The sequence below is a fragment of the Pseudopipra pipra genome, chromosome 5 (genome assembly GCF_036250125.1).
Source record: "Pseudopipra pipra isolate bDixPip1 chromosome 5, bDixPip1.hap1, whole genome shotgun sequence".
Classification (NCBI taxonomy): domain Eukaryota; kingdom Metazoa; phylum Chordata; class Aves; order Passeriformes; family Pipridae; genus Pseudopipra; species Pseudopipra pipra.
The window spans coordinates 59,928,023-59,954,663 of NC_087553.1; the positions used below are offsets into that span (position 1 = coordinate 59,928,023).

Genomic DNA, 26,641 nt, shown 5'->3' on the forward strand with positions numbered 1-26,641 from the left:
AGAGCCATGCATACTCATGCTGGGTGCTGTGGACACTCCTGGAATGTACTTCTCTCAAAGGGTCCTCCACTGCCATCTAAAAAGTATTTGCTTTTTTTTTTTTTAAGTAGTGATGCTGTTCTCTAGGCTCATGCATGATTCCAAACTGCTGTAACTGCACTAGATGTTAGGCCATCAAAACGCATTTGCAGCTGAAGAGATGGTCATTGGTTGGCCCACACAGAGAATAATGAAGCATTTTAAATTCTGAGGAGATGAACAAATTTTTTTTCACTCAAACACACATTAGAGAAGAACCAGGAAAAGATGGGCATAGCAAAGACTGGGTGGCTCATACACAGGTATGCACAGATGCTGAGGTTTGTTCCTCACATTTCTTGGACATGCTCATTTAATAACTGTTTAGAAGCACAAGTATCAAAATGCAAAGAGAAATCATTTGCTTGAATATTTTTGACTCAGGAAACTTCAAAAGAAAACCTGATCAAAGCAGCACAGATAAATGTCTGTAATATTACCCTGACTGATCTCTTTCTGAATTGCCAACATACACATTACGTGCTATCTGAGCGCATCCTTCTGCCTTAAGTAGATCTAATATATATTCCTACATACTTTCAGATTGTCAAATCTGATTTTTCCCTACTCTTTTTTCATTAAATACATACTTTCCCCTAACCGATACTGAGTTGCATTCACTGTTCTGGGAAGATCTCCAGATCAGAAGGACTGGGGACTGAATGGACTGCTGACTGCATTGCTTGCAGCAGATCACATTTGCCTCAGTGCCCACCCTGCACACTATACAGGAATGGATTCATCATTCAACTATTCAAATGTGGCAGGAAGAAGACCTCATTGAAACATTTAAGTCCTAACTGGAATTTCTACTCAGGACCTTTATATTTTGAGAGGGGTTATGGATGACACATGCATTAACACATTTATCTTTTTTTGGATATGAGGCATCAGGTAGCAACACTGATGTGGGGTGGGTGTGAATTTTCACTTGCAAATGAAATCTCTGCCGTTTATTGCCAGTGACTCCATACCACTGATTCATGTTTTCCCTATTTTCAAATCTTCTTTTAATTTTTAAATGCCAGTCTATCTGAATTCTCAGTCCCACTTCTGTCCAGTTCTCTACTTTTACAGCTCTTCCTTTTTCCCATTTTATATTAACTCTGGTAGCTGCTGTGGTTCAAAGCTGTGGTGGTTATCCAGCACGGGCCTGTTGTCCGAGATGGCTGGGCAGGTCTCTCAGTGCTAGGTTGCAGCTCTGGCCCACAGCTCAGTGGAGAGTACAAGCTACTTTGTTTTCTCATCCCTCTGCAATGCTCTAACAAATAAAGCTGGGCTTCCAAATGGGAACCTGTTTGTGATGTTGAGAAGCAGAAGAAAACCCAAGCCCAAGCATATGAATCACATCTGCCTTTACCCCAGCAATGAGCAGCAGGCTGGAGAGGGGACTGCCAGGATGCATTCAGCAGATTTAACACATGAAGGGAAGCTCAGGTTTCTCCTTCATAAGCAAGATCAGCCATGGCTTTCCATACCCTCCTCCGGAGTGCATGGAAATAGCATCTCTTCCCTCTCCTCCCCAGAGCAAGGTGCCAAAATCTGTCTCTTTGAATCCCTGTTGCCAGCCAAGCTGCGCCAGCAAGTGTCGCTGTCGACACTGCTTTGCACCTGGGCAGCCTCACAGGCAGGGCACTTCCCCAGCATGCCTGGGGCTTTGGTGGGCCCCTTGAATCTCAACTCCCTTGGTAAGGGGTCAGAAAGTTCAGCTGAGCATTTGTTCCACATGTGACCCAAGCTTTGTCCTCTACATTTGTGCCTGTACCCATCTCCCTTCATCAAAAACAAAATGAACATCACCAGAAAGGCTCTTGTGTTCAGGTGGCTATAGTGGTTGGTTCTGGGATATGTGGATTGTCAGTCAGAGGCTAACAAGGCTTGTTGGCCAAATCATGTCTTATTTAGTGAATTTCTGGGCTAAATGTTCTTTCTATGGCTGCAGGCCAGCTTGGTATGGCAACCCTTGCCTGTTCATCCGTGTGAGAGCAAGGACTGCACCTTTCTGCCAGATCAGTGGCAGGCCTGCCATTCCCATCCCCAGAGGGAAACTCTGCCTTCAGTGAAGCACAGAGAATTTGAGCCCAGTCCCCAGCTGAACTCAGGGGTGTGCTGGGCTATTCTTGTCAGCATCAGCCTTGTTTTACTTGGAAAATGAACATTAGATAAAAAGAAAACCTGAACACCTTATCTTCCAAGTCTCACTGTTCACCTTAGGTTCAAATTTTGGGTTTTAATCATCTCCCACATACGATAAGTTTCAGTCAGGCAGAAGCAGTAACTTTTTATTTCTGTTGCAAAGTTGCTGGAACACTTTCGGGAGATGGAAAATTGTGACAGCCAGGGCTAGCCCTGTGCAGGGGCCAGCTGGAGGCAGCAGGTTGCTGTGGGACCTGTGCAAACAGAGGAGCACAGCCCCTGGCTGGGGCCAGGACAAACCTGTACCCAGCCTGTGGCCTTCATGTGATCCTGGGGTTCTTTATTTTGCTGTTCTGCAATGGAGTTTTCCTAGTCATAAAATGAGGATAAATGACATTTTTGCAGATGTCCAGCTACACATGCATAAACAGCAGTCAGCACTCTTGGCCCTCCCCTGCACTTCATTAATACGGATTTCAAAGGTGGCATTAACATTTGTTTACTGCCTCACTCCCACTCTCCAACACTTTCGTGGACCATCTTCAATATAACATTTCTCAAAATCATCTTTCTTAAAGAAAACTCCTTGCTTTTCAGGGAAGCACAGACAGGCTTGTGGGTTGCTGCAGTCACTCTCATCCCCACATCCCCCACATCCCTTCAGTTCCCCACACCACCAACTGCTTGTTCATATGGGGCCATACCAGCTGAGCGCATTTGTTCAAATCTCTAAGCTCCAAACGAGGGCTATTTATCAAGCATACAAGATTCAAAACTGCAAGACCCTGAATTTCATAGTCATTTGCAACGTCAGAAGCTGCTAATGGCCCATAAAATTTAGCAACTTCTCCATAAGCTGCTGGTTAATGAAAAATCGGTTAAATAGTTCACAGATCAGCTGGCACGGTGCCCTCAGATTCAGGGGATGCTCTCCCTGGCAAAGGTTACATTAACTGAGCTGGGGAAGCAGAGAGAGGAATTAGGGCATTTTGCCAGAGGCTGTGCCTTTTCCTGGGTGGGATGAGGGCAAAGAACCCCTGCACCAGCCATGCAGGGTGGGACCCCTTCAGTCATGCTGCTGAGCACTCCCAGGCACTGCCCCAGTGCAGGTGTCCAAGCTGCCGCTGCCGTGATTACAGTCAGGCTGCATGATAGGGGAGGAGTTCAATTTAGTGAGGCAGTTTTGTAGAGATGGATGCACACTATAATAGAATCCCTATTCTGATTTTGAACTGGAACCACAAGGCAGAGCTGAGTTTCCCCTCTCTGGGGCAGCTGCACACTGAGCAATGGGCAGTCCCTGCCTGCACACTCCTGCAGCTCTTTGGGTTATGGGGGCTGAGCAAAAGGACATCACAGCACTTAGATGGCCTCCCACAGAGCCTATTTTGCCTTGTGTTGCCCCTGCTGCTGTTGTTGCTGTTGTTGCCTCTCACAACTGTGGCTGTACCTTGGGCCAGTTTCACATGATGCACTCACTGTCTGGTGTTGGGGAGCAGAACTCTGGCTGCAGCACAGAGCAAGGATTTGGCACTCGTACCGAGGAAGCAGTCTGATGTCAGCACAAATTAATGCTGCTCACCATACTGACATTGCAAGGCCTCAGCTGTCAATGCTGGCATTTATGATGCTGTGTATTTTAACTAATAAGGCACTCACAGCCCAGCCGGTGCAACCCATCCATCTTACAAACACTGGATGTTTTTGCACTGGCATATGCTACAATAATGAGAATCAATGTTGCTAATGACTTTGCAGAGCCCATTTTTCAGTCACCTTTGCAAATCCACATTATGCTGGGAACACAGAGGAGAAAACACTAGCTTTAAAACACCAAAGGTGCATTTCTTCAGGACAAACCCTGGACTTAGCTTGCTCTGGCATGGGCAGAGCACTGTGGCAGAGGAGCTGCTCCCACCAAAGCAGACATGCAACTCTGAGAAAGCAATTCTGATTGCAGGCACTAGAACAGATGAGATTTCTGAGGTTAGAGACCTTAAACATGTTTGACTGAATTTTCTCACAGTCAGTCTTTCTTTTCTCTGGGCAAGCTTTCAGGTTTTCACTGTTAGTGAGTAGCTGCCCGTTTTTCTCACTCCAATCTGCAAGTTAAATCTTTCTCCTTTCCCTGGTGGGGGAGCAGACATGGGGCCAGCCTATTGGGTGGTGAGAATGCTGGCTACCTTTCAGCATTAGGAGCTTGGAAAAGCATCAGCTGCCTGCAGCAGTCAAGGGAAGAGAATTCCTTCCATCGCCTTCTAAAGTGCCATCCCCTCCTCAAGAGATTTACCAGATGTTCTGATTAAGGCAGTTCAATTGCAGTGTTTAAAAGCCTTTTCCACCTGCTCCCCTCAAGCTCCTCTCTGCGGGCAAGAGTAGATCTAATTAAAAATTCCCTCCTGCTGTGAGAACTCCTCCCTCACCTTTCCAGAAACCGGGGTTGTACAGACACCCCTTGGGACTGCTCTGCAGAGGCTAACTTCTTTTCTTTTTGTTTTTCCTCCCTGCAGTGGAAATCAAAATTTAGGGGACTTAAACCTGGGCAGCACAGAAGAGAACAACTCCTTCCCAAAGCTCTCTCTCCAGCACTGACCCCCGGCCCTGCCTTGGATAGTACCTGTTCTAGGTCTTTTCATCAGTCACCACCCCCTGGAAATGCTCTCAGAGTGTAGGGAGAAGTCTACAACCCCACAATCCTTCCCCACCCAGTGTGCAGCCTGACTCGCCATAGTGGAAACTTCATGGCAGTCCCCAGCTCACAGCAAAGCCCCCCACTCTGGTGGTGGGGTCTTCAGAGACCAGGATCTCACTCTAGCTGGCTCCTTTGGGGCTGATTCTGAGGGGAGGGACCAGGCTCTGTGGAGGGCACAAAAATGTAGCATGAGAGCAAGGGAAAGAGATAACCTAGGTGCAAAATTTGCTGGTACAAAACTCAGACTACTCTTGCACTCGTAGGGGCTTCCCTGCTCTGGTACTATCAGGAAGAAGAGCTCTGGCCCTTCCCTCTTGCAGAGCCCCAGGGCTCCGATGGACAAATAAAGAGATATAAAGGGTACTACCTCTCTTGCTGAAATAAATGGGTATTTACCCTGAGTCAGAGCATACAGGGAGACCACTCTATAAAGCCCTCCATGCCCATCAGTACCTTTAGTCTCATATTCCAACAGAAATTAGACATAGGTTTGCTTTAGACTTGGCCTGGAGATCCTGGCTCTTTGCCTCTGAGGGTCCCTGTGGCACAGAGGGGGATCTGGCAGGATCAGTAAAATGCCACCCTTGGCCTTGAGCCCCACTACCACCCCAACCCACAGCCAAGTAGCCCCTCACCTCCACTCACATCTGCTGGTGCCTTCTCACTAGCTGAGTCTCCATTTCTATTTCTCTTGACAGGCAGACTTCCCTGAGCTGCCCACCAGCTGCTGGAACAGCCTCACCTCTCCTTGAAAAGGCCAAGATAGAAAATCTTCTTAAGCAAATCCTCTGCTGATAAGTGCTATTCAGATGATAGGATTAATATTTTCCCTATTTTGGAGGCACTCAAGCGTGCAGGTGAATATATGCCCATTTAGCATGTTTTTGAGCAGTAAATATGCTTTCCCCCTCCAAAGGGCTCTCTGCCTTTTAACCCTCCCTGGATGACTAGATGCAAGCCTGGGATTTTACTGTCACAGGACTCAGCAGAGCCAATCCCCATAGTAACGGGGCATCCACGCATGAATCCAGAACTGCAGCAGGTCCGAGCACTGCAGTGTTCAGTCTAGGCACATATATATCAGGGTATACACATGCATAAATGTATACATATACAACTAATCTGTGCTTACTCAGCCAGTACAGGATGTGCCCAAGACAGGTAAATGCTGGTAAGAATGCAACCCCCTTGATGTGCAGAGCTTGCACACATGCTGTATCCAGAAACCGTAAAAATGGCTGAGAAATTGGACACTGCTCCTTCAAACATGCCTATCACAGCCCTAAAACGATCAGAGGATGATTTCCCAAGTTCTGTTATTCAAACAGTTTATATTTGTATATTTTCCTCAAAAACCAAAATCCTTTAAAATGGGACCTGCTGTAGTCTTACCATTATTTTTCCTGGAAGGGTTACAAAACTGTGCAGCTAGCACCACTTACTGGCAAAGCTACAGACACAGGCGTTCAACAATTTTACTTCGCAAGCTTCTCGCGCAGAAATGCAGAACACAAATCTTAGTGATCGTGTTTGAATAAAAAAACAAATGTAGGACATGATTTCTCCCTTTCCTTGCTAAAAAAACCACAGAAAATTGACATTCTTTTCTAAAACAGCCTCCAGATAGCTTCCATTAACCACAGTCCTTGCAATATAGAGCTATAAACTTTGACTCAATTCATATCTTTGCATGCAGATAACACATCTGCTTTCAGTCCTATCTCTACAGCAATGGGCAAAAGTCAGTGGCCAGTTTGGCAGCAAGGGAGGTGGGTCTGCATCTTTTCTTTTGATACTTCAGAGGAGTGGTGTGTGTCACTCAGATGCATATATATATATTTTATATATTTGTGTGTTTGTTCATCTGCCACAGATATGGGTGGGCAACTGTGTTCATCACTTTTAAAATCCCAAGACAAAAGAACTTTATTTTTAAACCCTTAAGGAAACTAACCCCATTTTGAGACATCCTCCTCCCCCAAACTCTTCCTTGTGATTGATAAGCTGACGAGTGGCTTCACAGTCCCACTTGTGGGGCAGCTGCCTTCAAAATTATTAATGCTTCTTTAATCATGGCCAACAGTTTCTGCTTCTTAACAGAGGGTCTTTACAGCCACCCTCTAAGCTGTCTCCTCCTTCAGTAGCTGTGATTTATTTGGGAAACAAAGCATCAGTTCAAAGGCACTGCAGTGACTTCAATGCAAAGGTCTGTCCCTCTGTTGCACTTGTCTGCTTCTCTGGTTTTGCTTTACAAACCCCTTTTCTTCCACCCTATGCTGTCTGTATTAGACTCATTTATTTAAATTCAGAAAAAGAGGGTAATAGAAAGGAAAAAGGTTAAAGCTTCTGGAAAGCTTTTGCTTAGGACAGAACTTATCCCAGTTTTGTAATCTTTTAGGCAGCAGCTGTACATGTTGTTTTAGACCAACATCCATAAAGGTGGTCCACAGCCACCTGCTCTCCAGCCTGGCTGGACCTCTGCACCCTGATTATGCCCACTCCACAGGGCATTAGTCACGGTGCAAGTGCATTACTTTTGTTCTCTAACTGGAAAGGGATTTTAGGCACCTATTCTCCAATAAATGTGAAAAAGTCACATTTTAGAGCTTTGTCATTTAGAAGAATCATCTTGAAAAAGAAGATTCATTAATTAGTTACACTGGCAGTCTCTTTAATTAGGTGTTGCTGAGTAGCTTCAGTCTTTGTGATCTTTAGCATTCCTAGCTTGTTATACTTTATTTACATATTTTTTTTGACATGTACGTAATTTCTAATTAACACTGTAGAGTCTACTCCAGTTATTGCAAGATTTCACGTACAGCAGATCTTTAGACATGCTTTCTGGATATATGCTGAATTTAAATTATCCCTTTAATCAGACCAGAAAACCTGCATCCTTGTATTGGGGTACAAGAACACTCACCAGAGACATCCAGGGGAAGGTAATCTAGTTTCCAGGAGGTTTCAGTATGGGAGCAAATGAAAGGCACTTACAAAATGAAACCTTTCAAAAGACATTTCTGTCAGGAATTTTAAAAAGAGAATTTGCCTGCAGGGAAATCCTCTGACAGCAGGCTGTCAAAGGCACATCCCACCAGGGTGGTCTGCAGGAGAGAGTTGAACAGCACAGATTGTGTTGGGATTTCAGGAGACTCAGGCAAGTGCAGTGTTTCTTAAAGGAAGCAGAAGCTTTGTATCCTAATGGAAGAGCAAGCATTCATATATCAGATGTAAGCCACAGCTCTTGAATAATAAATTTTAGCAAGGCCATACGTGAGAAAATAGGAGTGCTTCTCTACTTTTGTGGCATACCCCTGTACTGAACGCAGCAGCACTTTAAAGAAAGGATCTTCTTTTCTTCAAGCTGGGACCCTATTCTGTACTAGTTTGCCCACGTGCATTTTTTTAATGCCTCCACCTTTATATCCAGTTTCTGTCTATCCAAGTTCTATTTTTAGAGGCAGCAGAGAGGATATTTTGAAAGGGACAATACTGTAGAGACAGAGAAGTTGTACAGAGGACAAGAATATCATGTCTCCTTCCTGTCTAGCTTATCTGATCCTACCAAAACTCTGTTTTATTCTTGCTAGGTTACTCTGATCTATCAGCCCCAGTGTTATCCATCAGTGTAGTACTCTCTGGGCTTTACACTTATTGGTAATGGTGATCAATATACAACAATCACAGCATCTTTCTGAAAACTCTGTGCTGTCTGTTTCTCAAGATTTGCTCCCACTGCTTTCTGCAGATTTAACCTTTTCTTTCATAGGTGTTTATCTCCCCCAAAGATAACATTTGAACTTATACCTTACAGTGGTCAGGTACTGCCCTTACACTAACAGATAATCGTATTAAAAAAATGGGTGCATATTTCTGTGCCACTTCCACAGCTTACACCACCCCAATTCATAAATGCATTATAAAACCTGATGAACAGCCTCAGCAAAAGCACTTTCCCTTATCCTCAGAACTAAAAGAAGGAATGTGATTAAGGTGTGCACTTGATAAATCCTGCCTGGACATTCATGCAGAACAGAGCTGGAAGGTCTGGACCTGGCAATCTCCTCACTGCTGAAAGAAACGAGGTCCTGATTAGCCCGGGGAGGTAAGAGACAGTGTGACACACCCCCCTTCAGGTTACTGAGGTGAGTCAGCATCACTAGCACCACTGGGGCTGCAGTACTCAACAATTAATCATGCTGAAGCTGTTCTCCCTCTGTCTTGTTCACCATAAAATATAGCTCTTTACTGCAACAAATCTTTTAAATTCTGTAAAAAAAAAAAAATAAACTTAGGCTTCTCACATATACACAGAACTGCACCTGGCAGTCCCTTGGCTGAAAAGAAAACAGTGGCTTAGCATAGGAGTGCTGTGGGGAAGGGGCCATCCTTTTATCTTAGTCTTTCTGCATTGTCCTGCGTTGGGAAGCCTGGTCTGTGAGTGCAATGATAACACAAATATGTAAATAATGGTGACAGGAGCAATAAGAATATTTCTTGTCTCTGGTACATGGGGACACCAGGGTTTGGCAGCTGATGGAGTGCTTCTCCAGCTTGGGTTGGCACTGTGAAACCAAAGCAAGGTCCTGTTTGAATCGGATAGATCTGTTCTCAGAAACTGCAAAATCGGGGGTGACAAAGACTGAATGTTACAGTCAAGTGCTTGTGCTCAGCAATCTCCTGTCTCTAGGAGGAGGCAAGTGCTGGACTTGGATTTAATTTGTTCACTGCGGTGAAAAGTTTTCACATACTTAAAGTCTTTGGAGGAACAGGGAGCAGATTTGTGCCTTTTCATGTCCTTCCCAATGGAGAAAGGAGTGCTGCATCTTCTGTACTTTCTGGAGGCGCACATCACGTCCTGTAAGAGACTTCATCTGATAAAAGACAAAGGCTGGAGGAAGAAGGGCAAATCACTGATGATCAGGCTGATTGCCCCTGTGCTGCAATGTCTAGCTCTGCAGTACGGGAGGACAGCAGGTGTTGATTTTAGCAGAGCTTTCAACATTCTGCACCATAGATGGTAACCTTGCAGCCAGGTAAGAAGGGTATGGACTAGATGGATGGACAAGAAGGGACATAAAACTTGGCCAGACTATTGAGCTTAAAGGACAGTGGCTTTTGTTTCAGTGTCTACCCAGGAGCCAGTTGCAGGTAGTGCTCCTTGGGGATCGATCCTGGGGCTGGAGCTCTGTGATGCCTTCATCCATGACCTGACTGCTTGGAGGGAATGTACTCTCAGCAAGGTAACACTGAATTAGGGGATAGGTGGGTAGGCAGGAGGATGGGGAGGACATTCAGAGCGGCCTCAACAAGCTGGAAGAGTATACATGTGGACTAACTGGAAGAAGTCCAGCATGGGCTACTGAGGGGGTTAAGGGTCAGGAGATGTGATGTATGAGAGAAGTCTGAGGAAACAGGCTTAGATGAGCCTTGAGAAAAGCAGAGCGAATGGGGCTTCACTGCTGTTCTCCCCCGCCTGAAGTGGAAGTGCTGGCTTCCAGTACCAGAGGGCTGGCTGGCTGGCTGGCTGGCTTCCAGTACCACAAATCCAGGCTCTTTCCAGTGATACACAGTCAACTAGGAAAGGTTGCAGCATGGGGAATGACAGATTGTCACAAGGAAAAAAATATTTGCAGTAAGAATGGTAACACACCAGAAAAGGATGTTCAAACTGATTTAGAGTCTCCATTTGTGGAGATGCTCAAAGCTCAGCTGGGCAAGGCTCTGAGCAACCTGCTCTCCTTTGGCACTTGCCCCACTCTGAGACATCCAGAGTTTCCTCCCAACCTAAATCATTCTATGATTTTTATGAACTGATTTCCCCTTCTCATAAGAAATAATTACTTAATCAAATGAGAGATCCAGCCTGTTGCATCTGAGTATTGGAGGTACTTCACTGGGTGACACCAACCTAAAAGAGTGCAGTGGTTGTACAGCCACGCTTTTACACAACTTCATCTTATAGTAAAGAGTACCACTCTATCTTTGTCACCTGTAAGTGCCACTAAACATAAACCTGCGTAAAAATGATACATAGCAGTGACTCTCAGAAGATGACTTCTACCCGTAAAATCCCTACATGACATATTGTCACAATAGTTATATATGAAGACAATAGTAAGCCTTTTTTCAGACTGATAAACTACACTGGTTGTCCTGCAAAGCTGAAGTATTATTCAGTTTGTTATCAGCATCCTACAATCTTGGGAAAACTCAGCTGATACTAAATATGTCATACTGCAATATATAAAGCCCAGCTCCCTAGCCTGTCTTTACATTATAGTGTTCATAACTGTCAGTGAAGGAGAAGATCACTAGAAAAATTAACTAGCTGTATCAAGGTGAGAGGCATTATTTTAACATGGAGATAGTTGCATATTTTAGAGCATACTCTGTCTAACAGAGAATTGCTCAGTGGAAGGGCTTTTCTGATCACAGGAGCCCAGACCTCAGCAAGCAGCTTGGCTGCCCAGATCCGCACTAGCTGGCTCCTTCAGTGACACAGCACTTCCTACTGGTTTTCCTTAAGGAACACGAAGTCAGTGACATAGGGTCAAATTGCTTCAAGTGAAGATGTGGTTGAACTACAACTGTCTGCAGGAATCCCATTTCTCTGACATTTATTTTCTTAGAAGGGTTTCCCTTGATTACTTGTTCCTCTGTAGTGAAAGAAGAGATCTTCTTTCCCACCCAGGGGAATGTGGTTCTCTAGGAGGAGTGGGTTTTCTCCCCTCAAATCCTGGGGCAAAGCAAATTCTTCACAGTTCCATAGAGACCAGTTTAAGGGCTATTGTTCTGCAGAAAGAGACCCAGTCCGTTTTCCTCAAAGGGCAAGAGCATCTCTCCCAGAGATTTGTTTAAGCTACCTGTAAGATAAACATGACTTTAAATTGTCAGTACCAGGTACTAAATCAAGAAAGATGACAGCCATTGCTAGGAAAAGTGATTTTACAGTCTATGAAAATATTGTCTGTATCAGGAAACAGAATGCGTTGCTTAATTGTTGTGCTCTCACCTCCCTGCTTGTACCACTGCCAGCTGCTTGCTGCACCCAGCCCAGTGTCCTGCTGTGACCACTGTGCCTCCTCTGCCATGGCCTGAAACATCATCACACTTTCAAAATAGGGATGTAGGATGACAGGGTAGTTGCTCTTGTTAAAGTGTTCCAGGATGCCTGTTGTGTGTGATAGGAGAGAGGGTGAACACAAGTGCAGTTGTTGCCTTAGGGGCACAGTGATGAATTCACGTGCTGCTATAAACGTCTCGGGCACCTGGGGCAAGTGTGAGAGGTGGCTCCAAGGGGAAGAATGCATTTACTGTCTGAAATGCAGTATAAAGCAATATGGTCAGAGAAGTTAGTGCTCTAATCACATTACTGTGTGTTAGAGCTGCTGGGGAGTTATTTAAAATGACTCGAGATTGCAGATGAGAAAAGAAGCTCTGGCAGAGTAGCCTGAGGAAGAGACTGTGTGTCATGGCTGTCAACCTTCTCCTCTTATACCAGGTGAAAAATAGAAAAAAAAAAACCCTGAAATAAGCACAGCCTCCAGGAGCATCACCTGCAGGACAGATGTGACCCAGGTGCCACCACCTTTGTGGTGACCAGCCACCTTCACCCTCCCCTGTGCTGTCGGGACTGCAGGGCTGTGAGAGGCAGAGAGTGGCAGGAGCTGCTGATGGCTGGAAACCCCTCGGCCTCCAGACCCTGGTGCCTGAACAATATGGATACAGAAGGGGCAACTCCCTAGGGAACACTCTATCACATCATGGAAAAGGACCAGGTTTTCCAAGTCCCAGTCTGCTGTACCTGTGACCTAGGGAAGACTTTCAGAGGTTCCTCTGGGCCCTGGTTGCACTGTTTCTGAAGTAGAGGTGACAGTATTTTTGACATATGATGCTAAATATCTGTGCAAGTGTAACAGCTTGGAGATAGTCAGATGGGAGGGGAAAGATGTTATTTTTACTAGACTTCAATTCCACTGTGAAGACCTTATAAAACAGGCACTAGGAAAGTAAGATCAAGAATATTTGCTTTCTAGATGTTACCTTGCAGAGCAATTTTGCTTCCTACCAGTGCTGACACCCCTGAATATTTACTAGCCAAGGATGACCAACTGGGAGTACCCTAAACCAGTCAGGAGATTTGGAGTGCTCCTGCTTGTTCCCTTGAGCAGCTGAAGGCACATGCAATCCTGTATTTTTCTTCTGGCATGACAGAATTGGTAAATCATTTGCAAATTATTTAGCAATTATTATTTACTAATAGAATTTCAGAACTCCAAACACATACACAAAAGAGGGTGTAGCACCACCTCAGGTTGCTCTAGTGTTTAAATAACAACATGTGAATTAACAGAAGACTAAAGCATCCCTTACCCTACCTCATTAAAAAAACAAAACCACCATACCATACAATACTAAAAAAAAAATATATGTTACCTTTCATGCTCTATGGTCTTTCTGTCTCTGCAAGGGCATCAGGATGTGGCCCACCTGAATGAGCAGGAGGCCCTGAGTTATGCTTGTATAATGTGCTATTTCTGGAAGTGCATTTTTATCCATTCCACAGTACTCTCAGTGCATAGTTTATTTCTTTCAAGCTGTGTAAATCCCCAATGGTTGTGAAAACAGAGGAGAGACTAGAATTATTTATACACAGAGATATTGTTGGGAGCAAAATTAATGAGAACAACATTATGGGTAGGAAAGCTGAGACTGAAGGAGTACTTCCTGCCACGGGGATCTGATTTCATTGTTCATCTCCTAGAGGGACTCTTCCAATGTGAGCACTGGCAACTTCATCCCTCAAGACAATGAAAACGAAACCAGACATGAGAAACCCTGGAAATGTATTTTTTACACAATGTATCCCTCCTGCTGGGGAATGATATCTAAGCCTCCTGGGGACAACTGCCCCAATGCCCTATAGCAGTGGCAGGGATGACCCATATGCCTGCTCTGCGCCTGCCTGCAGCCCTGGTGGGAGACCAAATGAGATGGGAGAGAAGTTGGCATTCAGAGATAACCACAGCCAGTCAGTGCATCACCAGGCAGGCTGAGATATCAAGTCACCGTGGGTACATTTTTCAGATTGAAAACTGCCCGTTGGTTGCTTCCCAAGAAAACTGTATTCCCCATGGGATCCCTAGTATTCAAGGACACTTCTCAGCTTGAAGGGGGTTATTTCAATTCCACTGTGATGTTTGTGGCTACTAGAAAGCAGCAGAATAAATAGAGTATGGTGAAGTACATTTTTCCTAGTAACTCAGAAATATCAATGAACTAGTTTAGGGTCTACAGAATCCCAAAGAAAAGGCAACAGATGGAAAGACAGACTATTGCTTTTCATAGAAATTCATATGAAAGGGGGTTTGCCAGACCTTTAAAAATTGTGAACTGTAAAGAAAAAAAAATAATACTGAAGGTATTGGTCTCATATACTTCCATACGAACTCATAATGCATTCGTGAACAAGTCAAATAGGTTACCATCAGGGCAATCCCATGGTCTTTTCCCAATATTCATAGCCAGCGTATTCTGAAACAGATTTCTAAGCTTTTCTCCTGCAAAATCAGCCTCCGCTCTTTACAGCCAGCTATCGTCCCTGTCCTTCAAGTGCTGATTCAGTTGCAGTAAGCAGGAAGGTTATTTCAGCTCAATTGCTGGCAGGACAGCAGGTTTCTGGGAAGTGGCTGAGCTCTGGGTTGTGCTATCGATTCACCTTAACATCAGGCACCTGCGCCAGGCACTGCTCCTTGTCGTGCAGGGATGTGGTGCCCTGCAGAGGACAGGCCACCTGACATTGCCGCTCTCTGCAACCACCAACCTTGACGTGACATGCAAAGCCTTTAATTTCTGATTAGTGTGTACTCATATGCACACCATCATTTACACTTTTAAGAAGACGCCATCAAATACTGGGAAGCACTTCTGCAGCTGGGTAATTGAATTCAGAGCAACCCATTCCTGAATGGAAAATTAATAACTTGGCAACCTCAGATTTTGTTTTTATTAACTCTTAACTAACACTCAAGAAACAATCTTCTTAAATTTTATGAAGTAAAGAAACCTCTTAGAACTTGTAAGAATTATATCACTTGTGCATCTTCCCAGTTCATATGCATATCACACTTATGTCCATATTTCATATCCAGCATATTTGTCCTAGAAATGTCCTAAAGCACCTGCCTTTAGGATGAATAATACCACTCACAGGGAGCACTGTTTGCAGAAAGCACACACACCATCCAGCCTGGATAATTTCAACATAGGCTGACTATATAGAAGCTCACACAAAAATAAGTTGAGAATCATGTTGCATTAACGGGTGCAGTGGACAAATATGCCTGTGTTGCCATTAACACAGTAACTGTGTTGCCAGTGCTGTCACTAATGCAGAAGTACGGAAGTTGCTCTCCATCATAACATCTTTTCAACATCTCAGATGAGCAATGTGTGTGTGAAAAAAAAAAAGCCAAAATCCTCCCAGCTCTTACCTCAGAAGAAAGTTCATGGAAACTTAAGGAGTTTTCTACTGGAAAAATTGTTTAAAGCTCTTATCTCAGCATTCAGATAGGTCCTACAGTCATGCTAAGCATCCTTTTTTTGTCTATTCTGAGTTGGTGTAGTAAAGGTACATGGCAAATAAGTAGAAATATGTATAAAGGTAGTAAAAAAATAAATGGCTTGATTCGCTGTCTTGGAATTTATTCCCAACATTTATAGCAAACTGAATAATCAAGTGAGTAAAGCTGTACTTCAGACTCAGTATAAATTCAGCACTAATCTGATTATAGAAATAATTCTTTTTCGGGGGAGGTAATATGTTGACTGAGATATAAAACCTGAATATACTGAGAAACAGAAACATAGCACAAGAAAGCATATATCTGTGCTACAGATTAATTACAGGGAAGCACATAACACAAAAAAAACCACTTTCCCTTTCTGATAAAAACCAAACAAACATGCAAACTGAGCATGAAATGGGAGTAATACTCTTCATCCAAGAAGCATCACAGCAGGAACTCCAGAGAGAGTGGTTGACGTGGTTGTCTTCACTAAGCGATCTCACAGCCAGGGTTGCCCTGTGCCCATCACCCCACTGCAGCAAGATTGCCCCTTATGGCTTCAGCAATGATAAAGGAGAACTGTGCCAAACTCAGCAGTTTTTGTTTGTAGGATTTTATCTCTTTTAGATTTGGGATTTTTGATGGATTTTTTTTTTTGACTGCTGTTTTAAGAAACCTCAGACATCATGGAAAAGTGCCTTCAGGGACATGGATTTGGATCAGTATTAGCTGGGGTGAAAACCACAGGGTTAAGACCAGTAAGGGGAGAGATGTCGCTTTTCTCAACTGGGCAACTTCCATCCTGGTGTGAATGGTGCTCTTTGGCTTTGGGCACAAAGTCAGACCCTGCTGGTGGCCTTCAGCTTAGAGTATGAAACCAGACCACACCGGATGCCTTTTCTGCAGATCCCACACTGCCTTGTGGGCAAGCAGGTCCACATGCTCGGGAGGATGTCACCTCTCCAGCTGCACATGCATCCCTCCCAAAAACTTCTGACTCAAGATTTTTGTTCATCACCTCGCACTTGGTCTCTGAACAGCTTTGGGCAGCAGCAGCACCCTCACAGTTTGAACCTGCCATTGTCATAGGTTGGGCAGTGAAAGAAGGAAACAGGAACAGCTTTGAAAATGCCAGCATGAATGAACCATGACTTCTGGTCATGTGGGCAAAAGAACAAGCCCACTTCCTGGAACCCTTTATTTAATGCTTCCTTCAACCTTATACTTACTGCATTTTCTATCAATTTAAGCATACATATAAATACTCTGTTTACCCTTCATCACAATTATTTTCAGCTGCTCCAGTGTTGTGAATTGAAAAACCTTGTTTGTAGGCTAGGAGTTGCTATACTGGTGAGGGGGTGTGTAAGAAAAGTCCAATCCAGGAGAGCTCAGCAAGGTATGGTGTGGCTCATACTGTTGTGTTACCTCTGTACAGAGCACAGCTCAACTCTGATGTACTCTGGAAAAAAGTCCTCAGACACCTACCAAGAGTCCATCACAGACAAAAGACTGGGAAGCGTGGAAATCAAATCAGGAGGAGGGGAGCTCAGAGTGCAGATCTACCAGCTGATAGGCAGGCAGCCAAGCTGATGGCAGCATATAAACCTGAACCCAGTAAGATGTTGATAGACATGGAGCAATCTCCAGAGAAACTGAAATGGTTGGGTGGATGGTAGCATCTCTTTGAGAGTCCCAGTCTCACTACTGATATTTTTGCAGCCCAGAAAAACAGGAGAAGGTGATACAATAGATGAGACTGCATTCATTAAAGCATTTCTGTATCTGCTCTGCATTTTTCAGATCTCTGTCAGGGAAATCTGAGACTTTTGGAAAGTATATCTCATATAATGGTGGAAAAGAGGCTGCATTTTCACAGTAAGGCAGAATCTGATGATCTTGTATTAAATGCTATTTAACTTAAATTATCTCATTAAATGCTCTTATTATTATTACCCATTTTTGAGCAGCTGCAGAAATCTGGGGCACTGCCGCACGGTTCCCCAGGAAGAACTCAGTGATGCAGAAAACCTGTGTATATTTTTAGTGTAATATCTTTTAATGACACATTCACTGTGGTCCTTGAGTATAGGATCACAGCACATGAACTTGACTTGTTTGCCTGCTTGCTTACTTCCTTCCATCTCACCCTGTACCTGGCTGGCAGGGATCAGGAACTGACTCTGGTCACAGACCCTCTTCAGAAACATGATCCACAGCTGTTGGGAATCCATATTACCCAAAATAATCACCCACAGCATGACTTTACATTTAGACTTCTGCATACCTGTCAAGGAAGCAAATTATAGTTTATCCCAAATTCAAATGCTATCTAAAACTTTGAGGGGTGTCTACATTAAATAAACACCCCTGTGTTTTAATGACACCTAACAGACAGTATAGGAGTCATTCATTAAACATTCATGTAAAATGCTTTCCTATATGTAACTGAATAACCTAAAGGCTATTTAGATAGTTCTTAACTAATTTTCAGTTTTGTTATCTTCCCAATACAAAATCAGTGTCCATTCATGACTAGGAACCATATAGGGGCTTATTTTAAACTCTCAGTGTTTTCTTATGTCTTTTATATTACTTGGAATTTCTCTGTTGTGAATGGGATTAAACTACACCTGAACTGTGCAAGGAAATACACTTCAACAAAAATAATGAATGTTTCACTGTAAAAAAGATTAAAACCTCTTTGGAGCCAGGTAGCATCTGCCCAGGGCCCCAGTTTATTCTGCCTCATACCTGCTCACCCAAAGCACAGACTAAAAGAGCAAACTGGGAAGCACTGAACTGCTGCAGCAGGGATGAGCCCCCCTTGGGAGGGGCAATTGGGCCATCACCCTTCTTTTCACAAGCTGCAGTGCACCACAGGACTTGGTGAGTTTGCAGAGCACCTGCAGGAAGGATGCAGATGAAATTTGATTTATATCTGTTGCCTTTAGTCCTGCTTTGGGCTTGCTCCCCAGGAAGATCCCTGTCCCAGGCCTTGCTCTTATCCCATTGGAGTGCTCAGCAAGGTGATGGCAGCACATCATCTGGTGTTTTGCAGGCCTCCCTGATGTGCTTTGCAGGGCGAGCAGGAGAGGTCATAGGGCAGTGAAATCCAGTCTGGCATCTCTTGAAGTCAGCTCCCAAGGGAAGGATGAGGATATCTCTTCCACAATTCTCCAGAAGTGGTCACTAATTCAGAGTCAAAACCAGACCTCACTTGTAAGGGACATGGCTGTTCGGTCCTCAAAAATCATATGCCAGCAGGAGCCAAAGACGGAAAGTGAGCTGAGACCCACTGCATGTTGGAAAGAAAGTTTTAGTGTCTTGAAGGGACCTGTCTTCCAACTGATGGTTTGCTGCACCTTCAGAAACCTACATAAGTGTTTCCAGTGCTTGTCAAAGCCTGGGAGGCAGCTCTTCTCCCACGTAGTTGTGCCCTCTCGCCCATCAAACCACCTCACAAGCTCTGGTATATGCAAGAGATGCAAGGGTTCTCTTGATAAGATTATTTATATTTCTTTATAAAGAGGTCAGAAAAGTGAAAAAACAACAGCTACAAAAGTCCCATGACAGTAAGTAAGATAAGCAATTCATCACATTATGCTTTTTTATACCACTCTGCAATAGCGCCACAAAGAGGAAAGATAAAAAAAGCAGTTCATATAATTCACGTGTTAATAGCCCATGTATTCCAGAAAGGGTAAAAAGAGGGAGGATAATATTGCCAGAGCCCAGACATGAAAGGTCAAGGCAGATCAAGTTGCTGGCAATCATCAAACACAAAAGAAGCACTGTAGAAATTTGTATTTAAAGAAGAAGAAAACAACAATAAAGAATTTTAATGAAAAGCAGGTGAGCATTTAGTTTCCCTGAATGAAAAGTGCTTTTGAAATGTGTTTGTCCTCAGATAAAAGGAAGAGAGAGAGCAGAGAAGTTGGGTCCCTACAAAACACCAGCAGAGCTCAGAGCACAGTGTTGGCTCCTGGGATGGACTCTGAAGTTAAGCAGGATGGGGGGCTGAATCCTGCCTCCTTTCTCATCTTTACCTACACCTTTTGCTCACATTCTTTTTTTTGTATAAGTCCTAGGAAGTATCAGTGGAGAAAACCAGAAGGATGCAAACTTGCTGCTAAGTCATCAGGACAACCTCTGCTCCTCTCATCTTTTGCGACCTGATTTTGCAGCGCTGTGTCCAAACCATCAGCATTGCTATTCATCTCACAGCTGCGCTTCAGAACTTTCACCTGCAAATGGGATTACAAATGCAATCATTAGTACAGATTCCTCAAGAAGCTTTCACAGTATTACAATTAGATTTCCCTTTCTAGCAGCATCTAAATCAATATGATATGATTAGTTACTCTCGTGGATTACATGCTGCTGTACAAAACCTTCACACACAGAAATCTGAGTAATTTAATCAGGCAGTAATGGATTCTGGGAATGCTCCCACTGTCTAGAAACTTAAAATCATTCTGCCTCTGTAATAATTTGCCATTATGCACCTGAAGCTAAATTGCCTGACATACCTGACAGTGGACAGCAGTGATTAAAACAGGTCACATTTCATCAACCAAAGTGGCAGCTCTCTCTGAATTCACTTCAAAAACTGAATATGAGGGAGGAAAAAAATAATCACCTTTAGTTATTTTTTCTGGGCTATAACTTAAGTTTTAAGCTGTCCCTTTAAATACATCTATATATGTATTTTTGTGTGTGTGTGAGAAAGACAGAATGTAAGTACTGTTCATTTCTCATCATTTTAGTCAAGGCAAGAGGAATATATGAACTAATGCTCCTGGGGAAATGCAGCAGACCAAGGCAGAAATGAGCAAGTAATTTTATTTCTCTGAAGGTGCTCAGCACTGCTGAGCAAGATATCGGGAAGCAGGAACCTTTCTGGAAGTGTCTTGAAAGCAAAGAGTCCTTGGCTGCCATTGTCAGCAGCTCACAGGAGAGAGCAGTGCTGTGTTACGGAACCTGAGCTGCTGATAGCTGCTTTTTGGGGAAAGATTTGCACCTCATGTTTCCCCAGCTTGGGTAAACAGATCAGCCCTGCACCTCTGAGCTGCAGCAGCTCTCTTCTGCAACCATCCTGGGATTGCAAACAGCCCTGAAAAACAAACTGCTGTGCTTGGCACTGCAAAGGCGGCTGACAGTGGTGCAGGGAAAACACACAGACCCACGCATGGAGGAACAGCTACAGCTTCATTTGAAAAATTTGGCCTGCATGTTTCTAGGCAGAAAATACTCAGAAATATGCTGCTGTTCATCTCTTATCCCACCAGTGTGCAACAACTTATGCCTAAGAAATACAAGACTTTGTATTACTGTTGAGGACATTCCTTTTTCTCACAGCACAGTTGCATTGAAATAGCCCTGACCCATGGTGCCTGGGGACTCCTGCTTTTGAGGAGGATTTTTCTTCTGGTAAATTGATATTTCAAATAGCCAGCTGGCAAGAAAAGAAAGAAAAATAGCTATCCATGAAAACTTTCCTAAGCAATAATTGCCAGTGAACTCTGGCCTCATTATAAAACTCTGCATAGCTTGACATAAAAAAAGCCCCTGATGCACATACACTTTTCACCTCTGTATTCCCCATAATAGTCTTGGTTATGTTACCTGTTCAGATATGCTAACCAGTGGCAGTGTTAATCTACATCTCTTTTAGGGTATGGTGTGGTCTGTATGCCGAGCCAGGTGTGGTGTGTGCCGGGGCTCTCCTGTGCCTGCAGACACTCCGGCACCAGCAGTGCTACACACTGTACCCTGCGGCACTGCCAAAACCCCACTGGCACCACCAGGCATTTTAGTCCCTCTGACAAGCAATTGTTAGACAAATCTCTTCTTAATTCCTTACTGGAGGTGCTGAAGGAAATCTGTGGAGGTCATTAACCAAAAGAATTGGTGGCAGAGTCATTTGGGCAGGGGGAGGCGGGTGGAGCCAGCCATGGCCCACCTGCCCACTGATCCTCTGCAGCCCACAGCCCACCACAGAAAGAAAGGGCTGACATTTAATGCAGGCTGGAAATTGAACCACTGCATTACTATTAATAAACAATAAAGCTATTAAGGCATATTAAAGCTTGGCAATGAACTTGTCAAAAAGGATGATCTATAAATCAATATAAACAGCAGTGACAGGCAGTAATTGAATTCCAGTGGTCCCTCAGCACATGCTAGATATGAAGGGACATGACACGCTGAAAATATAGTAGGAAAGCTGAAAAATTGATAGCATTAACGTTCTCCTGGTGAAACGTGGCATCACTTTAGTCCTTAATGGGGGTCAAACTGTGAATACGTATTGACTTCTTCTTTTAAAACGAAAACGGCTACATAAATCTGAGACTTCCCAAGTTAGAAATGGCTGCTCAAAAAGTTCACAGCCACTCTAGATGTGGTTACCACAGAGCAGCAGACAGAGCCCTCCTCCAATGGGTTCATTAGCAGGACTTCTTGCTTTACTTGGGTAGGAAGAAGGATGGGTTTTGTGCAATCCATAAAGCCTCTGAAGTTGATTCATCCATTTTTATCTTCCATAAAGGACCAGCAAAAGCCCATCGGGTAGGAGAAGTTAATGCTAGCATGCTGCCAGGCTCGGGTGGCTACATATCTTTCAAATTCAGATATAACAAGCCAGACCTCAAAAATCAGCAAAGGATGAGACAATCAGAACGGAAAGAAATTGGTGAAGTCGCAGCAAGCCTTTTAATGGAGATTCAAGTGACAGCAAATAAATCATGACAGCTTCTGTGGATGAAACCAGGGCCTCATTCTTTATTTTCTCTTGATGTGCTCCACTCAGTGAAGCCTTTCTTAGTTGATTTTCACAATAGAGCCCTATGCCACTGGAGTTCAGAAAATGCTGAAATGGAGGGTTCGGACATGTTATTGAGGGTTATTTTGTCTGTGCCACCTCACTTACGGGCAGAGAGTGCCTGTGATCTAAAATCATGGGGGATATTTGCATTTCAAGGGTATCTCTGGGCACAGAGAGGGAAAGCTAGAAAAGAAGTATATAAATGAGTGTCCATGTATCAAGTGATGACCTGCTGATAAGGTCCCAAATGGTGAATAGCAGCATAGCTGGGAGAGAGGGTGGTCACCAGTGCAGAATCACTGCAATAGCCAAAGAGCAGCTGGTGTGTCTGGCTTGGCCATAGCCACTAGGCTAAAACTGCTGTTTAATATGGATAAAGTTCCTATTTAAGAAGAGATAAAACTTCCGTAGGGCCACTCTGCACTATTGTGTCTTGAATACAGCCCGTATTTGAAAGAGAGACAGGTGAAGGGGGGCATTTTCTGGGAGTTTTGACACAAAATTTAAAATTAAAATGGAAAAAAACTGTAAGGAACAAATAAAGGAGGCAACGTTTTTTCCTTTTAAATGTAATTTACTCTTTGAGGTCAGCCAAGACTCATCTGACCTATTTGATGTGCATTCTACCTTCACATTTGCTGAGCATGTACTGATGTAACATGAAAGGTTAAGGGAGCCCATGATAAAAAGTCTAAAATCTTTAGAGATGATCTGTAGAAATTCAAGACATGCATCATCTGTACCTTGCATGGAGAGTGGTGAAGCAGGTCTCAAAGGAGCAATTTTGCCTGTGGCAATGTTAGGGTAACAGTATCCAGCATCCCTGTCAACTCCCATGCACCATTTCCCCCCATTCCATCCTAAACTTATCCATTAGGAGCTGTGTGTTACCTTTCTGTGCCTTTAAACCTGCAGGAGCTGGGAAGCATGATGTATAATAATAGTATTGACTTTAATCAACAGGACAGTGCTGACACATTGCCCACTGAAATAGATGAACTTGCCCTGACTTTCCCCTGCATTTGCATCATTCTTAATTTTTCTTATATGAAGGTTTTTTACTGCCATTTAAGAGGTGAGAATTTAGTCAACTGAATACAGTGCTGATTAGCTCAGTATTATAATTGTGCTTCATGGACACCTACAGCTTGTATGTCACAGCTCTCCAAATTCCCATTATACTATTAATCTAGGTTTTATGGTACTTCAGAACTGAAGTATCAAAAAACCATGATGTAAGTGGAAAAAATCACAGTGACAATTTACCAAAGAGCTCATACGGGTTATTATGAAAACAACAAAAAAACAAAACAAGGGAGCCTGTTTGCAAAATTCAGAGTCTGATGACCTGCAAGAATAAGGGGAAAACAGATACAACATGGCAATAGCTGGCTTTCTAACACTGCCTACAGCATGTTACCATGCTGGATTCAGGGTTTGCATTTGCTCTTCAGTGCAGATGTAAGAAATCCAGCCCTCTCCATTCAGATTTCCTTTCTCCAGCACCCATGGGGGAAGAAAAGCAGCTTGCTGTGATTGTATTTATATACTATTCACATTTTCATTTGTTGGTTTCTCAGTCACAATGCTCAGAGAAGGGTTTTGTACCATAAGAGAAACCTCTACTCCCCAAATACTTACACCCTCGGGGAGGTTAGAACATAAGCATCTCAGTCACTGCTGTATTTGGAGTATCGTTCTTGTGAGCATTCAGCCCAGCACAATTGCACTAGACCTGTTTTGCTCAAATAAAACAGTTGCATTCAAACCTACTCTGCAGAGTAGGGAGCAGAGAACTGCTCCACTGACCTTGCACTGCTGTGCACAAGCTCCCTGTCTGAGTTCTCTCCACAGCTCTCCATGCCTGGGGCCAGGAAAGGGGCACTGTAGAAAGAAAAATGGCTTAAGATGAAGTGACCGACATTCAAATTAAGGCTTACAAGGAAGCATAATAAATCTATCTGTGCTTCATCTGCACTTGGAACAAAACCAGGAAACAAGTTATTTTTTACGGGAATGCACCACCTCATTCTCGTATGAAATAATCATCTCCTTGCAGGGTACTAAAAAGGGGTTTCCCTGGGGAATCTTGGTAGGGAGGAAGCCACTAGGAACCATTCCAAAAGCTGTAATTCCCTATGCAGACCAAAAGCTTTCCTCTTCCATCAGCTCTAGCCCAAATCCTAACCCATTTCTGACCCTTACTCTACATCCATCCCTAATCCTAACCCTTCTCTAGTCCCAACCCTAGATGAAAAGAAAAACTGCATTTTCTTTTCTAATGCGAGTCTGGGAGAACTCAACCCATGTTTAGGGTCAGGGCTGAAAGAAAGAAATGCCAGTACTTTCATGGCAGTGAGGCTGGAATGGGGTTGCAAAAGGGAAGCAGAGACTTCAGAGATGGTAGCTTTGAGAAGTACTTTGTACAGGTAATGGCCAGAGGAAAACTGTCAGTGGTTCAGCCAGAGGAAAACTTTCCATGGTTCAGCCCCGGTAGGTTTAGGGTTAAAATTAGGTTTAGGGTTAAGAGAACAATAACGTTCAGAGCTTTATTTGCAGTGGGGCTGGAAAAGAGCAGCAAAAAGAGATCAAAAGCTGCAGCAGCAAAATATTTCAAGTTCATCTGTCACACTGATCCTCACCAGCTACTAATGAGTGACACACTGCTTAGATGCACCTCTGCACCCACTGATGCCTCCTGACAGGGGAAAACACCTCCCAGGGGCCAGGTGCTCTTTCTCCAGCACTGGCCAATACTCAAAGCACTGAGATTCAGAAACAAAGGTAGTTTTCTTTCAATATTGTTTAAGGATCGATTATACAAGAGCTGTATTCTCTGTAATTCCTGGCCAGTAGCCAGCGCTAGTTATGGCTCCTGAGTCACACTGTTGTCTTGAAAATGCAATACTCAAAAAAGATGCTTTGCTCAAAGTGCCTAAAATGGAGCCTGACAGAAATAAAATAGATGCTACCCAGACACAGACTATGCTGAAGCACATTTCTGGTTATCCCTAGCCTTGTTATTTTTCACTTGTTTAAGAACAGCAGTGTTGGGTGTCACTGGTCTCTGGAGGCTGCTGAACCAGAGCCTGCTACTGCTCACCTATGAGATGGCCCAGGTGCAGAGGAGTGGTATAAGGCTGTTTTCACCATCTGCATGGCTGCTCCTGCATATCAAAGACCTACTGACAAAAGCAGGATATTTGACTCCTGCCAGCAGAAAACACTTGCAATCTTATTGTTCCCTGGACATGTGGACAAATGACTATTTACTGTGAACTGCAGACTCATTGTAAGAAATTAAATGCCTTTGGTGGTTATGAATGTAAAAACACATCTCTTCTTAAGATGAGACTCAGAGATTCCAGAAATTGCTCCCTGCTTTACATTTTGCATGAGTAGTCAATTCTGATCTTGAAAAACATCCAGCTTGAAGAGTGCCCTTCCCTTCCTCTCCATGATTGCTGGGCTAGGAACAGGGAAAGCAAGCTGAGTCCAACTGTGGCAAAACCCTTGGAAGGATGTCCAAAGCCATCTTTTTGATTACATAATGTCTCTGCAAGCCCTTTGCCATTAAAATATAATTAAAAGCAGTGGCCAGGAGGAGTTCACCTTTAGGAAATGACACTTACAAGAAATCACTTCCCAAACAGATAGTTGCCTCCCTGAGATGAAGAAAAGGCTTGATGGATGAGAAGGCAATATTAAAATGTCTCCTTTCATAAGAAAACAGAATGAGAGCAATCATCAGAATTTATCAGCCAGAGAGGAATAGAGTGGGTTTTTTGGCACTAAAGGGACCCAATACACTAAATCAAAACTAGAACACAGGCTCACAAAAGAAAGAGACAGATGTCTCTGCCATATAAATACTACAAAAATGAACTTTCTGGAATGGGGGTCCTATTTAAGCACACACTATAGTGACATCTGAGAAAGACATAACTAAACAAAGCAGATCATGAAGTTTGTATCGGCACTTAAACTGCAGCAATTTTTGAAGGGTAATGGCCCATCTGCCAAACCTGCTTGGGAGTTATGGCTTTGATATTTTGGATCTACTTCTTTGCAAAACCCCAATAATCTCCCCGTAATACCCGAATCAACACCCGTGTATTTGCACATCACCCATTTTTAATTCATTCGACACAAAATGTAGTCTAGGGTCATCAAAAGGCAACAGGGGCTTCCTGGTGAAAACAGGAGTCATCTCCAGTTCAGAGTGAACTGTGTCTCAGGAAACTACTGCTATATCCATAGCACATCCCAATGCACAGCAATGATGACATGCCACCGCAATCTCAGAAAATATGCTCAGAAAATAACCTGAGAAAA

General features: G+C 43.6%; 1 long non-coding RNA gene across 1 annotated transcript in view; it reads right to left on the reverse strand.

The window, feature by feature from the left end:
• LOC135415307 (uncharacterized) overlaps window positions 1–5,799 on the reverse strand; it is a 31,684-nt gene extending 25,885 nt beyond the window's left edge. The window contains exon 1 of the long non-coding RNA XR_010431069.1: window positions 5,552–5,799. This is a non-coding gene — a long non-coding RNA (uncharacterized LOC135415307). The remainder of the gene's footprint in view (window positions 1–5,551) is intronic.
• Between the last annotated feature and the right edge of the window lie 20,842 nt (window positions 5,800–26,641).